General features: G+C 41.3%; 1 protein-coding gene across 2 annotated transcripts in view; it reads right to left on the bottom strand.

Moving 5' to 3' along the window:
- Positions 1 to 15352, bottom strand: part of LOC131670297 (diacylglycerol kinase eta) — a 37455-nt gene extending 22103 nt beyond the window's left edge. The window contains exons 1-2 of one of the 2 annotated variants that reach the window (XM_058945790.1): positions 15154 to 15352; positions 594 to 641 (exon numbers count right to left, since the gene is read on the bottom strand). The gene's annotated coding sequence lies outside the window, so the exon portion shown is untranslated. The remainder of the gene's footprint in view (positions 1 to 593; positions 642 to 15153) is intronic. The other variant, XM_058945791.1, reaches the window with a different exon arrangement.

The following is a 15352-nucleotide window of genomic DNA, read 5'->3' as shown; positions in this document are numbered from 1 at the left end:
GTGTGATTGGAAATAATACTAATGACCAATCAAATCAGACGCGTCCAACCATAAATACGCATCGATGATAATAGTAGACGCGCATATAACATGTTGCGGGCGAAATAATTAGGAACGTTTGTGTTGTCTGTCAATTAATTTCATGATTAGCGGCGAGGGATTGGTGGCTATAGGCGTCCGCGAGAGTTTATATATGAGATAAATTTAGGTCGGATATAGATGCAAATTATTTCACATAAACGGTACTAAGGCGCGTATGTGCATTGCAGCTCGATACTGCTCGTTCGCTGTGAAAGCCATTGTTGCCAGGAGTGCCTTTTTCCGTCGACCGATCCTTCTAAACAACGATGTTGTTGTTATATGCTTTCGCCGTTATAATTAAGTTACAGAGCTCTCTTCGCGCGTTATTTTTCGAAATTGAAAACAGCTCTCTACGTATCTTCACAAATTAGAAGATTAGATTAAACAATTTCATTTAGTCATGGGGTATAACCCCGTAGACTTAGATAAGCTTAGAGAGATAGGGAGAGAGAGAGAGACAAAGAGCAAGCCTGTGTGCCTTTGAAAGTTAATTACCAACTGAAAACACTTACCTAGCGTTTGAAAATACCTAGACCCTCGGCAATTTTCCCCGATGTAATCTGAAAATAACAATAACCATTACAAATCCATAAACTTTCGTTTGAACAGAAAATAATAGCGTATCCTACGATACAAAAGAAAATCCCAGCAACAAAACACAAGGAGTGCAAAAAAGATAAAAAAAGGACAAAAATACAGACACCAATAGCGGCTTGTATACTCACTAGCCGTGGGATGTATGCAGGAAAAATGAGGGCATTCTGCAGGGGCGCAGCACGTGTAACCGTATAGTCTGGATTCGATTAGCCTGCTTGTCCGTAGTAAATAAATTGACGCTGGAGGAGCTTCGCGAATGTAAATCTCACCACGTAGCACATGTCGCACGCGTGAATCTCTTGGTGCAGAGCATCGAGGAATTTTTTATCGAGAAAGACGTCGAGAGTGCGCTTTTCGATCGAGGTGCCGCGGAAATCATGTTGCATAGATCGGTTTGGTCAATCGACACTCGAATGGTTAACCACTCACAAAGAGATGGAAAACGCCTCGAATCTCGATCCGCGCCGCCTGTCCGTGCGAATTAGGCTTCGCGAAAGGTTTCCGAAGCGGATTCCTCTTTCGTTCTCTTTCTTTTTTTTCGGATTCTAGCGAAATTTTCTAGTTAGCGCAGGCATTTGTATCATGCGCCCGATTAAGCCATGCCCTCCCATGAAAAAGTTATTTTCCAAACTATACGGAGAAATAAGAGGAGAGCCACATCAGTCGTAACATTTAAAAATGAAAAATAAAAGGGTAGCACTACTCGTCACTTCGCATGCGCATAGTTTTTTCCATTTCTGGAAATGCGCTTTAATTGAAGGAAAGCACGTGCGAAACCTATGATGGGAGAAGCGGTGCATTGCGATACGGCGTTTATGACTTCGGCTACATAAATATTTATACACGTGCATAAATAAACCTCGCCGAGAAACGTGTCGATGAATCTCTATTTGTACGAATGCCAAGTAGATATCATGGTTTTTCCATTTTGCTCTCTAGAAAGAAGAGTTGGGAGAAGATTTTCTTCGGTTAATTAATTGACTTGTCTTTGTCTTCCTCACTCGAGAATACCCGCCCGTTCATTTTGATAAACATGACACACTCAGAATATTATTAATGATCGTTGTAAGCTGCCAAAAATGCTCCGCTCCCACGGTACTCGAGATGATTCACGAGGTATTTGAAAGCTGTCAACTATGCTTCAACATTTCAAGAACGTAAGTGGCTTGACTCTTACACATTTCGCTCGGAAAACCAAGGAAGCGCAACAAGAACGAGAAGTTCAATATCATTGGTAACAAAGAGACCTCTTAAATAATTTAGAATCCTTTCGCTTTGAAATTCGAGTAATCTTCACATCTTAGATACGTGCAGAAAAGAATTCCAATTTAAACTTCGACAAAACAAATAAACACGTATGGAATATGTAATTGAAGCTTTTGATAGAAAGGCGAAAAACTATTTATTACGAGAGATTGGAGGTAGCCTCGGAGGAATTCATCAAGTTGAAATTCTCATTTCCATTCAAATAGATCACGAGTTCTAGAAGTGCGTAGGATATCTGATTAATTCAACGGAATAATAGCCTGGAATTAATATATAAGCAAAATGGAACCACTGGAAGTAGGTGAAGGATTTGGAGCGCGATATCGAAATTTCTTTGAAGTTGCAGTCTCCGTGCGAGTGACGCGAGATTGAAGCCCACCCCTCCCCTCACGTGCCCCTTTTGCAAAGACCAATTTATAATTGCTCGGCGCATTATTCATCGGCTCAAGCGTTTAAGCCCTTGATCTAGTTTAGTCTTGTTCTCATTTACGCAGCTGCGACTTTTATTGACACGTTGCTCCTTTCCTTCGTGAGCTCGACAAAAATATTTGCTCACCATGCGCTAAGAATTAACGAGTTTCGCCAAGCTTTTCAAGAGAAATGAGTTCCGCCTCACGTAAGATGAGTTTAAAAATTCCATGAATATATATATAAAAATAGTATTTATCCTCTTTCTCAAACAAAGTGCATGGCTTCAAAGTTATACTGCAAATACGTTGGAAATAATTAATACCCGAGAGCAACGCTTTTATTACTACGTAAGCGCAGCGTCAGAAAAAGAGGGTTTCTCCAATCGCGCAATGCAATAACCAGTCCTTGAAAGCGCGAAGGAAGCCGATACGCTAAGCCCGCGCGTTTTTTCCATGACGTAAAATGAATTCGTGCCAAGTCACTCGAGAGCAAGCAGCTAGTAATTGGTGTTCGCGAAGAAAAATCGGAGAACCGACCACACACGGTGCTCTCTCGTTAGTACAGCCAACTGATTGTAAGTTGCGCCCCGGCGCTCGTGATTGTCACCGGCTTAACGCTGACGCAACGCTTCGAACTCTTCTTCTCGCCGAAAACGCCCACTTCTCGAGCTGACGCATTGTACGACTTGCCGAACTTTCGTTTATTCAACAATTTCACGACTCGCCGAACGACGAAGGACAAGAAAAGGAACGCGAGGCTTTTGTGAGAGGGAATGTTCTGCGATCGTCGAGTGGATATAATTGCCACTGAGAATGTTGAAAACTTTTGTCTTTGTTCCTTGCAGTCGCACCACAGCAATCGACAGAGAGATAGAGAGAGAGAGAGAGAGAGAGAGAGCGCACAAAAATTGAAAATTCTCGAGATGCGACTCACTCCGTTACCATCGCTCTTCACTATCGGTGAGACAAAGTTGGTGCGCAGAACTGACAAATAGATGATATGAAACAACCTGACTCTCTTTTATAAACGACTTTTGCGAGATTCGCTCGAGCAGTTTTTATTGCACGCGTCAAATAGGTAAACTATTCACTGAGTCGCCGTATGGATGCACTTGATACTTCAAAATCTACGGAGAAAAAAAGATTACCGGCTCTAAAATTGTAAATGTATTCATTTCTTGTGTGCGTGTGTATGTCAAAAATCGACTGGTGCAATTAGTATCTAAATGTATATCATTTGAGGGTATTTACGAAACGTCGATAAACATAAAAAATTAATTTATCGGCGTGATGCAATGCATAAGTACGAAACTTAAGAGATGTAATCCATACGAATAAAAATTGTCGATTGGTACATTTGGACCCAACAATGTCATCAACTCACCTCGAAAAAATAACATTGAAGTCACGCCTGGATACGCGGATTGTTGAAAGAATGACGTCAACGACTGGAGTATACACGCATACTCGAAGCAGTGACAATATCGCAAGAATCGTGCATACTCTACTCGCTTGCTCGCTCGAGGCTTTATATCGGCGACGATACATATAGTCGATTGCGCGTCGCGAGAAGCCGGCAGCTGAAAAGAAGAAAATAACGAGAGAAACCCGAGAAGTGACGGCGTGTCGGGCGTGTCTAATGACGCGTACACAGCCCAGCGGTGAAAGAATGAGTTCACCTCGAGTGGAACAGCGCGCACGTCGCAATTACTATCGCGAGGGCGAAAATCTTCCAAAGAATGCATTTACGGCCTCCACAACTCGCCGCTGGACTTTTACGACTCCGTTAGGAAACTGCACCTTTTAGCTTTTGCCGTGCCAGTGCATATATATATATATATGTATATAGTCGTGTAACAAAATTTACGAGTCTTGTCGGCTCTCTTCTCTGTTTTCTTTAAATTTGTGCGCACCACCGGAGCCGTGGATTTATATTACAAGATGTGCATGCGAAGTCTCATATTACTCGCGTATCGTACGTACGTTAAGCTTATGGGAGGATATTTCAAGTAAAATTGTCCTGGATGAAATAGTCAAATGCATACGGCTAATGTCTGCGAACTTGCAGTAGAACGGATTAAGCTGCAGTCGTACTTCAGCTCCGACGCGGTAGCTGGAACGGTGAATAAACGTAATACCCAGTCGCACAATATCTTCGAAGATATATTCGAGCTACAGACTGGCTATCAACTTTATAAACGACGGCAATTCGATTATCTGACAACATGGCAAATGATGAAACAATGATGTTCAAATATTGACCAAGCACTCTGAGCCGGGGAAAAAAAGTTGTCGTCGAGTGTTACGTTATTGATTGCCCTACAGGCATTACGCCATCACATCACAGGGAAATTTCAGGGACTCCGTGTCACGCGGTCGCTTCGATGTCTTATAAAGTTGGCAAGCAGTGGCTTCAGAAATTTTCTTACGGGTCCACCTTCTTTCTGTCTCTCTTTCTCTCTCCCTCTCTCTCTCTCTCTCTCTCTCTCTCTCTCTCTCTCTCTCTCTCTCTCTCTCTGTCTGGCGTTTTACTGCGGTCGTTCACTTTGTTCTCCCTAGTGCGTGCCACGGATACTTATTAAAAAGCCGCACGAATTTCGTTCCACCCTTCAACACCTACGCGCTCTCACTCAATGGAGCATCCTGTTGTTCTTTCTTGAAATGGTTGCGCGTGTGGACTCTGCGGACAAAGGAGTTGCCTCTTTTTTCGTAGAAAAACTTTCGCCGCAAATGCTTCCTCGGCGCTCCCCTCCCCCTCCCTCGAGAACGCACTACACAGAGACGAGCGAACCTTCGAAGACAATGAAGTGGCTTGATTGTCGAGGCAAAAGAGAGAGGAGAAACGACCGCTAAGCGCTCGTGATTGTTAAGCTGGGATTTGCCACTATGATCATCCGTCTGGATGTTTCTCTGTGCGAGATCGATGAGCAAGCTGTAAAACTGCCGCAAGACTGTACAAATGATTCTTCCATGTAAACCACCTCGTAGACGTTTGCATTTTCCCTCTTAAGACAATCGTGTCTTGAGCGTGTGCGCGTACCATGGTCGAGCGAGAACGTTTTACGCGCTACCTTGCGCTCAAGAGGCTATTAACAACGTCACGAAAGATAATTCGCTGGCAAATGATTTCTATTGATCGTGATTCCTCTTTGGGAGAATAAGCGACCTCAAAACATCGTAGCCTTAAAAGCCTCACCGGCTTTCGCTCGCTGACTAATCCTCTCCGTTGGTAGGCATCCTGAATAGAACCGCCGTAAATCTGCTGTCGCTGTCGTTGGGGAGCAAAAGTACCCACTTGACTCGTCGACTACTGACAGCAGGTAGACAGCAGCTTGCAGCACCTCGTTGACCCAAAAAAAGAAATCCATGCATCAAACAGCGACGAACATACAAGTCTGAAATCCATGTTCTTTTGTTTCGGCCCCAAGAGAGAAATACACAAAATATCAGAATGGCTTTTTACTTTTTGTAAATTGAAAATTTTATTCTGGCAAAAACAGCATATAGAAGAATGTTTTACAGGCTTGCGCACGTGCTACATCGTGATGCGACGTGATACCTCATATATTTGTGAGCGCGTTAAAAACTTTCCATGCCATTTTATCAATTACTATAAATTCTAGAAAAATCGAGGCCGATGTGAGGTTGTTTACAATGTACATCAGAGGGAGGGAGAGAAAATAGGGAAGATCTATGGCTCTCATTGTTTTCATGTCGGTACAGTAGAAAATTAAAAATTGCTCTATATTCTCGCAGACGTCAATTAAGGCTCATGCGTGCACATACATTGGTTTGACAGCCACGGCGATCGATGAACGTTCACACCGATTGAAGTATCATTAAAAAAATCCGATATAGTGCTATTCGAAGAATGCTTTCCAAGTCCCCAGAGCTGCTTTCGTTAGACGTTAAAGAAGATTGTACGGTAAAATGAAATTTTGAATATAACTTAACAGGACGTCACCGGAACGGGAGTTTGGTTGAAACAGTTTCCATGCTCCAAAAACTAATAGGTCATGCTATGCGCGCAAGCTGGTGCTCTCACTTTCTCTCTCTCTCTCTCTCTTCCTGTGCCTCTCTCTCTCTCAGATGAGTGAGATTGTAATTGGCGTTACCGCGACTACTAACTCGATTGTTGCTGCTCACTCTCCGCGTGCGTCAAATTTAATGAATCGGGCGAAAATGCACATCCCACTTTGCAAATTCGATTCTGAACTATTGGTTTTTACGCGGTACGTCCTGAAGTATACAAGGATTTCATATTAGTTCTCATAGGCGAACTAATATGAAATCCTTAGATATTATACGGATTTCACATAGTTCTCAATTTTTTTGTGCCAGCGTCTTGTCTCTCTCTCTCTCTCTCTCTCAGAACTCTGAAAAATTCGTCGAGGCCATGCTTCATTTCCTACATTTTTCTCATGTGATATTCAGATATATTGAAATTTTAGGATAGATAGGAGATACACGCGCGTGTATTTTCTCTTAGCTTTTTTCTTATTTGCCGTCAAATTTTCGGATGAAAATATCGTAGGCTGTTGTTATAGTTTAAAAGTTAGTTTTTTTTTATTGAGAAAGAGACAGACAGAGCGTCAACTCTCATCGTGATCCATTAAATCTGGAGAGAAAGAAAGTCACAATGGCCCCTCGTTAACGCTACTGCGAATTAATTCAGCGACGCAACGCAAGTCGATATCAGCACGCATCCAATTCAATTCTTGTCACACATTACACGCAACATAACAATTTCATATCGCGAGAGCTTTTCTTCTCTCTCTCTCTCTCTCTCTCTCTCTCTGTTTCTCTTTCGAAAGCTTTCGCCACGATTTTCCCCCTCGTGTTCACAAGACAAGCACTTTTATGACGCGCGATGTAATATCGAACAGCGGAAATCAGTTCCTGTATTGTAAACAGCCGACGCCGAAGCCGTAACGGAAACGTCGTCGATATGGAATTGCGACGAAATTGTGCTGATGAACAAATGATTGATTTGAGATGTTGCGAAAGCGAGGCACGACGGATCGTTAAGTTCACACACAAGTATAATCTGAAAACATGCCGCTAACAATTCTATATCTGACCGATCGACGCTAATAATATTGCTTGTGAAAGAACTGTCGAATTGGACGTACATATGAATGCGCTCTTGTAGCGCGACGATATAACCGGCGAGGCGAAAGTAAATTATATTAATCAAGAAAGATAACCCATTTGTACAATAAAGCAAGCGTAACGCGTTATCGCTTAATTCCGCCTCCTACACTTCATATCAGAAATTCTGGCATTACAATGCGATAACGGCGCGAGCGGCATGATAGATCTCCCCCCCCCCCCTCTGCTCTAACGGAAGAACCCGTCTACTATTCGGCGACATGAAGTGGGAGACGTCTGTACAGTCCTTCCCTTCGTTATTTTCCTTCCACGTGTGCGAATACACGCACCGAAGCTTCAGCTTTACCACATATATGCTTGATCGTGGTGGCGTGCTGCGATGCTTTTCTACTTCTCTCTCATCACTTGTCCATGGGGCTTTCATTCTCTTCGCGACGACGTGTTTCGCCAACTGAACTTTCACTTTCGGAGAGCATGTGTCAACTTTTCACCCGTATTGCGAGCCGCGCGCTCGACGAATGCGTTTTCGTCGAGTCGCTACGCGAAAAAATAACGACTACTCGCTGTGTTTTTCGTTCGTCGAAGAATCAATTTTTTAAAATCAGGAGTGCGTCTCTTTGTGCATAATGCACGAGATAATTAGCTTTTCCGAAAAGCTTAAGACAACACTATTTTCTACGACTACCGCCTTGGTTCCTTCATGTCTTCAAAAAGTGAATTGCATTTTCTAATAGCGAGTTTGGTAGGAGAAACGCAAGGTTCGTTTATTGACTCGTGAGAACCAGAAATATTTGCTTTACATCGGGCTCATCGTTATATCGCCTTATTTTGATGGGTAGAATCACGTAAAAAGAAAGCAATCTGTTTCCGATGAAGCTCACAAGCCTTTGTCCGATTCAACCAGCGATCACTGCGTTTGATATACACGAATATAAAATTCTACTCTCGTAGTTTACTGCGATTATGCCTCGTAGAGAATTCCGTGCAATCTCCCCTTGGCCAATTCTCTTTCACTACAACAATCGAGTTAATAATAAATAGAAGGCAGCAATCGCGAGCGAAAAAAAAGATCTTCCACCTCCCCCCAAGTTTAAGGGAAAGTTTGCTTTCCGCGTATGCGCATTCTTAGTTTTTTCTTCGAGCGTGGAACAGAAAAAAATCACGCACTCGCCCGAGGTGTGATGGATGTGCTCAAGTTTAATCGCCTACATCTTTCTCGAAGATGATGGAGCTGCTTTACAAGATTATCAAATTTTCAGTATATACATCAATTCGTCTATCGAGCGTCTGTTCATTTTTCGAGGAGTTTTCCCGACAATAACAAAACAGATATATAGATTGAAGTGGAGTTGACGACGGAGATGTGTGTCGGATTACCTGAAGCGTAACTCGTGTTTCTTATAGCGATTTTTTTTCTTCCCAAGAAAGCTGATCTTCTTAGCCTGATACACGCACACACACACACACACACACACACACAAATACACACGCACAAAACATACATACATACATATATACATACATACATACATATATACATATATACATACATACATATACGCATACATATATACATATATATACTTTTTTCTCTATTGTAATACGCGATGACTTTGTTCTGCCTCGGTTAAATTGACACCGGAATCTTGCTGAACGAAAATCGACTCGGTTTCGATATAGTCGGTTTAATCTTCTATAGCTTCTTTGATATATAAAACGGGTTGGGTTCGAACTTACGTCAATCGTAAAACCACGGATCGTTTCTTTTTTTCAAATCTCTTTTACGATATCCATTCTCTCGGTAAAAACTTTTGTCGTTCAGTCGTTCAAAATACTATTTGAAAAAATAATACTCAAGTATTTCTTTATAGCTCTCACAATCAACTACGAGAAATGCTTTTTATCAAAGAGTGTGAAACATTCGTTGCCAGATCGATCTCGCCTGAAATGAAAATCCTTAGAAGACGACTTAAGGTACGTAGGTCTCATGTAAAATCGTCTCGAAATATACGCGTAAAACAAAAATGCCACTGTTTCTTTCCTTTTCCCATTCGTGCGCATGCATGTACATATAGAAATATATAATATTATATTTTTCTCCTGGAAACAAATCTTCCTCGCCACACGTGGCTACTGAAATATTATCAGAGCTATGATTGAAATGAGCTCGCCTGCGGTGAGCTTGCTGCTCCATTAATTGGACGTTCTACCCTTCATCTTCCTCTTTTTTCATTCGGTAGCTAATTGAATTTCGTCGAAATTCATTTTGTATTTTGCTAATAGAATAAAGTTCTTGTCAGAATATAGTATTAATATTTTTGTTGCATTGACCGTGTGATTAAATCCACGATTAGTCAAGTGAAAACGGAAATTGAAAGATTGATTTATCAGACGATAACGCGTTATTAGAAATGTTCTTTGTTGCGCAAAGAACAGCGGAAATGAAAATGCGAATTGTGCGGTATAGAGCTACAATTCGCTTGGCAATCGTATTGCTTTATAGTAGCTATCTCGGCTGTGCATTTCAACGTCGGTATCTGTCTCTAGGGATACGTATATATGATCCTCGAACTAATTGGAGAGTAATCTAAAACTGTACTTACGATGGCTGGGTCGGGACGCGACCACTTAGGCATTTATCGACAGGCTTGGAACGAAAAAAATTCGGTACATGTCATCGTCGTCGACTTTAACCGACGAAATTAATATTCCGCATGCGAGAGAGAGAGAGAGAGAGAGAGAGAGAGAGAGAGAACGCGATGCGCACCAGTGCGCCTCACTTGCGAGTGCGCGCAGATGCGAAGCGGAAATGGAGCCGTGGGTGCTTGGCGTGCATTCGAAAATATTTGCAAGCGCGTTCCAAATCAACAATGCCAATGGCAACCTCGACACGCGGGAGTATCAATGGCAAGGCACTCGATAATGAGGGCTCTAAACAGCGCTGGGAATAGGGCTTCTGTGTCCGTCGTTAATGAGACCGGCTGTGCCGTCACACCAGCCGAGAAAGACAGGGTTCAAGCTCGTCGACGACATGGATTGAGTGGCTGACTCTGTGCGCGGATTGATTGATCATTCATCACCGTGCGTTTTTGACTAATGAAAATAATCTTTGTCTGCCGAGTTGAATCTGGTCGAGGTTCTGAAAAAATGGACTTTATTTCAGTATATGTGTGCGCGCGCGAGTGTATGTGTGTATACATGTGTGCGCGTAGACTCATACAAATAGAATTTATTACCACATCGATGCGATTCGGAAAACCTATAAATTTGTTACGGATAGTGGTATCTTCTATTGCCAGCCTTCACCGATAAATGGAATATCAAATACGCATCTGTGCGCTTCCACTCTTATTCGCTTTCAGATGCCGATGACATACGCTTGCGTGAATCAGCGCCAGTGCGTCAGTTAATTTGTTGAAATCTTTCGTATTAACAAAGACAAATTTCTAAAGAAACAGTCGGCGAATCTACTTTAGTCAAAGACAAATAAGAAGAAGACAATAGTAGGTATGAAACAGCTGAGGTGCCTTTGTAAGCTGCTGCCGTCGGTCTACTGTGATATGAACGAAGATTTGATTGATCATTTACCAGCTTACAAACTTTTTCTTTAACTTTTTCGTTTATTTTATGGAAACAAAAGCAATTTATTCATCGCTCGGAATGTAACCCCTCCTTCCTTTTTTTTCTTTTCTTTTGAAAGCTTTGTCTTCAAGGATTGAATTTGTTGTCTCATCGACGAAGTAAAAGTAAAGTTTTCCATAAAATTTAAGCTTTTATCTGACTAAAACAGAAGCGCAAGTTATACAAACTGGTTTATTTGGCATGAGATATCAAATTCGTTAGATGCTTTAATTAACGAATTCCAGCAATTGAAGTTTTTGAATGTTATTTAGTTTTCGATTGAATGAGCACGCTGCGTAATTCACCACGGAAGTTTTCATGTTCTTTTTTTCAAACCCGAAAACCTTTTGTAAGTTACACGGCTATTGATTTTCATATCAAGCAACATCACGCTCCGTTTGATTAATGCGATGAGTCAAGGTTTCCATTAACATCGCTCACCCTATGGTTTGCGGTGAATTACGCGGAACGATATACTTATTAGAGGAAAAAAACAAGTAAAATGACTTGGAGAATCGACCGAGCGAATGAAAGTGTTATTTCGTGGAGAAGCAAACTGGATACAGAGAAGTCTATCTGTATGGCTGTACAGAAGCATTGGCACAGTTATCGTCTCGCAAAATTAATCATCACTCTGACAATTCATAAAATTAAATATGGATCACGTCGCTGAGTCATTAAAATGTTGTTGCAGGTGATTCTCCGCCGATGTCATCATTATCTAACCTCGACTTTTTGCGATATGGAGAGGAAATTAATAACTCCATTGGCTGCGAGGAAGGTTATCAGCCAAAAAGAGTGATAAAGAAAAGGAATTTCATCTAGCGACCGACTAAAAAAAAAATGAACTACCAAGTGAGAAATGGAGGACGGTCGCGCGTGACAACAACCCGACTTGCGCTTACAGCTTGACTAATTGAGGTTTCCCGTGTGCGTGTACGCGCGCGCGTGCGTGTATGTATGCGTGTGTTAGTTTCTTTGCTTACGTCTGATTGCTTTATTTCCTTAGTGTAAAGGAGAGAGAAAAAAAAATTCTTCTCAGGGCGCGGCCGCCGATTCAGTAGTACGAGTCTACTTTTGGTCGGACAAGTGAGACATGTACCACGGACGGATGTCGTTGTAATGGAATTGTTTTCAATGATAAATATCGTACGGTACTTATTATTTTAAGTGACTTATGAGGACCTTTTCACGTCTGTAGTGCTTAAAAATATAAGCAGAGCTACTTTGTTTATTAAATAAATCAGTAAAAGAAGATACGATAAGAAGACTAATTCTCCTGTTTGGGATGAGAATATTCCAGATCAACGAAAATGCCTCTTTTTTAAACTAAAATATCCCTTTCACCGATTCGCTAAAAATAAATGTTTACCTCCGTGAAAAGCGCTCGTTAAAAGGAATCGAAGAGGATTGGCCTACTTCCGAAATTTCAGCAATCTTTCTATCCATTCGCGCGAGAAAAAAAACTGTTGCCGCACCACATAGCTTATCACTAATTTTCGCGAGAGGCGATATGTATTGTACATCATCCGGCTAGAAAACCACACAAAAAAAAATAAATCCAACAGCGAGCAAATGCGATAAGTAAAGAGAGGGGGAAAAAGTTGCCTGGATTTGCGATTTAACGCAGAGAAAGATCGTCAGCTTTGACAAGTGTACGATTTTTTTCGTGCTCGTCCTCACGAGAAAGGATTCGACGAACCGAAGCCGAGGGGAAAAAGTATAAAAAGAAGTCGCGTCACTCGCTTCCTCGCGGAAAGATTATAACGAAAGGCTTGGGGCTTTAATTGAAAGCCTACTTTAGCCATGGCCCATTAACGTAATCAGTCCTCCCTTCCCAAAGCTCTGTTTAGAGACTCGCAACGAGCGATCCCGACGTAATCAAATTTACCCGATTGCCTGATATTACCGTCGTTAATTTGCTGCCGTTTCGTGATAATTTATTCGCTTGACGCTACATTTCTACTTGGTCATTGGGTTTCTCCCAAATTTTTAAACCGCTTAACACGACTGATTAATAATAATGCAGAGCAGATGTGTGAAACTGGCTTATCGCTATTTAATCGAAGCAGGGGCACCGAGATCATTTCCATTATTCATTTGCGATAAAATAAATGCGTTTTGCAATTTGCCGGTTAAAAATTAATACAATCGTGGAAAATAAATTTTGTTATTGTCCTTAGAATGATGTGCGGGCATTCCAATATAATGAGTAGAAGTTACAAAAATGTCTAATTGAAATGAAACGTCATAGCGTCAATGTCTCAGAGAAAGTAAATAATGATAACGAATGGAGTCCAGATGGTACAGAAATAACAGCGCTTATATTGATAAAATTCAGTACATCTTTAGTAGCATATTCTGTTATAATTCAAAAGAGCGATAGGAAGGTCAGCATTTCCAATAATCTCAATTGCTGACATACAAATATCACTTGCTTTCTTTCCATTCGCCGATCGATGACGAAGGCAACGCAAAAAAGTGGCTCTTCGCCACTGTCAAACAACGAGCATGGCAAAAACACAATCTCGACCGGCAAATTTATCAGTCGAAAAAAGCTGTCTAACGTAATAATGGATATCATTGGGCCCTCGAGAACGAGCCAAATAGCTGACGTCGGGAGTCTCATCGGTCGTCGACTTATTTTCGCGCGAACAAAGGCACCATCGCTATTCTTATCTTCTTTTTTTCAATCTCTTGAGCGTTTTGTGTGTCGAAGAAACACAAAATGCTCGATAATTTTACGCTCCACTGCGTCGAGAACAAATTGTTTTTAACCTTACGAATTGAATTACTGGGAATGTCCCAGAGTCGTCGGCGGTGTAAGCTCGGGTTTCTGCTTTTTTTCTTTTTATTTTAATGGACGCCTTTTCAGCTTTCAAGGGGGTTAAAATGTGTGTACTCTTTTTTCCAATCAACGAAACATGATACCTCGAATGTGAGTGAAGCATCGCAAGGCCGCGCGCGAGGAATTGTTATTACATCTTGCGGCATCGATATCGAACGCGGCGATAACAATAATAATGCAGCCGCCCGGTAGAAATAAAAGAACGCATAATGCATTTGATTGCTACGTCAGCTGGAACAATAGATAATCAAGTCTCGCTCACTGAATTCAATTCAGCGATATTAAATAGTATTGGTTGGCCGCATAACGTCGCGCGAATCGCGGGAACTACTTGTCGTTCTATGTGTCTGTGATTTGTTATCTTAATATTCCACAATTTTATTCGCGCTCGATAAAGCGTTCTTTTGAAAATACACTTTACGCTTTTAGCGCTGATGGACGAATATTTGCGCATTCGTTGCTTGTCAAAGTTATGTCAAAAATTCGAATCTCATTGTAAGTCATGTTATGATTAAGATTTCAACGATGATCTAGCATTTTTCAAAAATTTTTAATTACATAAAGTATCTTGAATGAATGATTGAAATCCACGCAAGAAGCAAACGAATTGAAATTTTTTTACGAATAACTTATTTTCAAACAAACGGATTGGATAACTCTAGAATATTGGTAGACTTAATGTGTCAAGAATTATTTTGATTATATTTTTGAATAATAGTGCTGAGTCTCAATAACTGCTAATCAAAAGCTCATGGGACAGCATCCTTCAAGATACTTTCATTTCTATACAAAAGAAGGCTAAGTTTGCGAGCGAAATCCATGGCACAGAGAATATGGCTCCCTTTGCCGTAATAACAACTTTTACGAAAATAATCAAAACATACAAGTAAAAGGTGGAAGCATAATAAGTAGCAGGAGTAAAGAGTATTTACGATTTTCATGCATTAATCAAACTTCGAAATGTTTTCTTCCGATTTCATATAATTATTATTAATATTTATATCATTAAAAATCTTCTAGTTAAATTTATTTAAACTGACAACTCAACTTAAAGCTATGAAAATGATTCACCAATCGTGTAAAACTCATGCAGTCTTTTGTAATCGTATAGAAAGGGCGCGCGAAAAAAGAGCTTTGTCGACGGAAAAATTCGAGCGAAAAACCTTGGAAAATTAAAGACAAAGAGTAACAAGAGATCACGCGCCAATGTTCACTCACCGGCAGTTGCGTGCGTGTGCGGATGCGCTCGATCAACCGGCAATGATCGTCGAAGCAGCGAGTGCGGAAGACGATCGCTTGGCGAGTTGAGGCGACATCGTGCAAGCTAATTGGCTCGTTCTCCTCGGAAAGAAAAGCCGATATGGGTCGTGCGTCTTTATCGCTAGGTATTCGGAGCAACGAGGCGCATGTGTGTCGC

Source organism: Phymastichus coffea, unplaced genomic scaffold (genome assembly GCF_024137745.1).
Source record: "Phymastichus coffea isolate CEN01 unplaced genomic scaffold, Cenicafe_Pcof_1.1 PCOF00108, whole genome shotgun sequence".
Lineage (NCBI taxonomy): Eukaryota > Metazoa > Arthropoda > Insecta > Hymenoptera > Eulophidae > Phymastichus > Phymastichus coffea.
The sequence above is the reverse complement of the archived record's forward strand: the minus strand, read 5'-3'. Positions and strand labels throughout refer to the sequence as shown.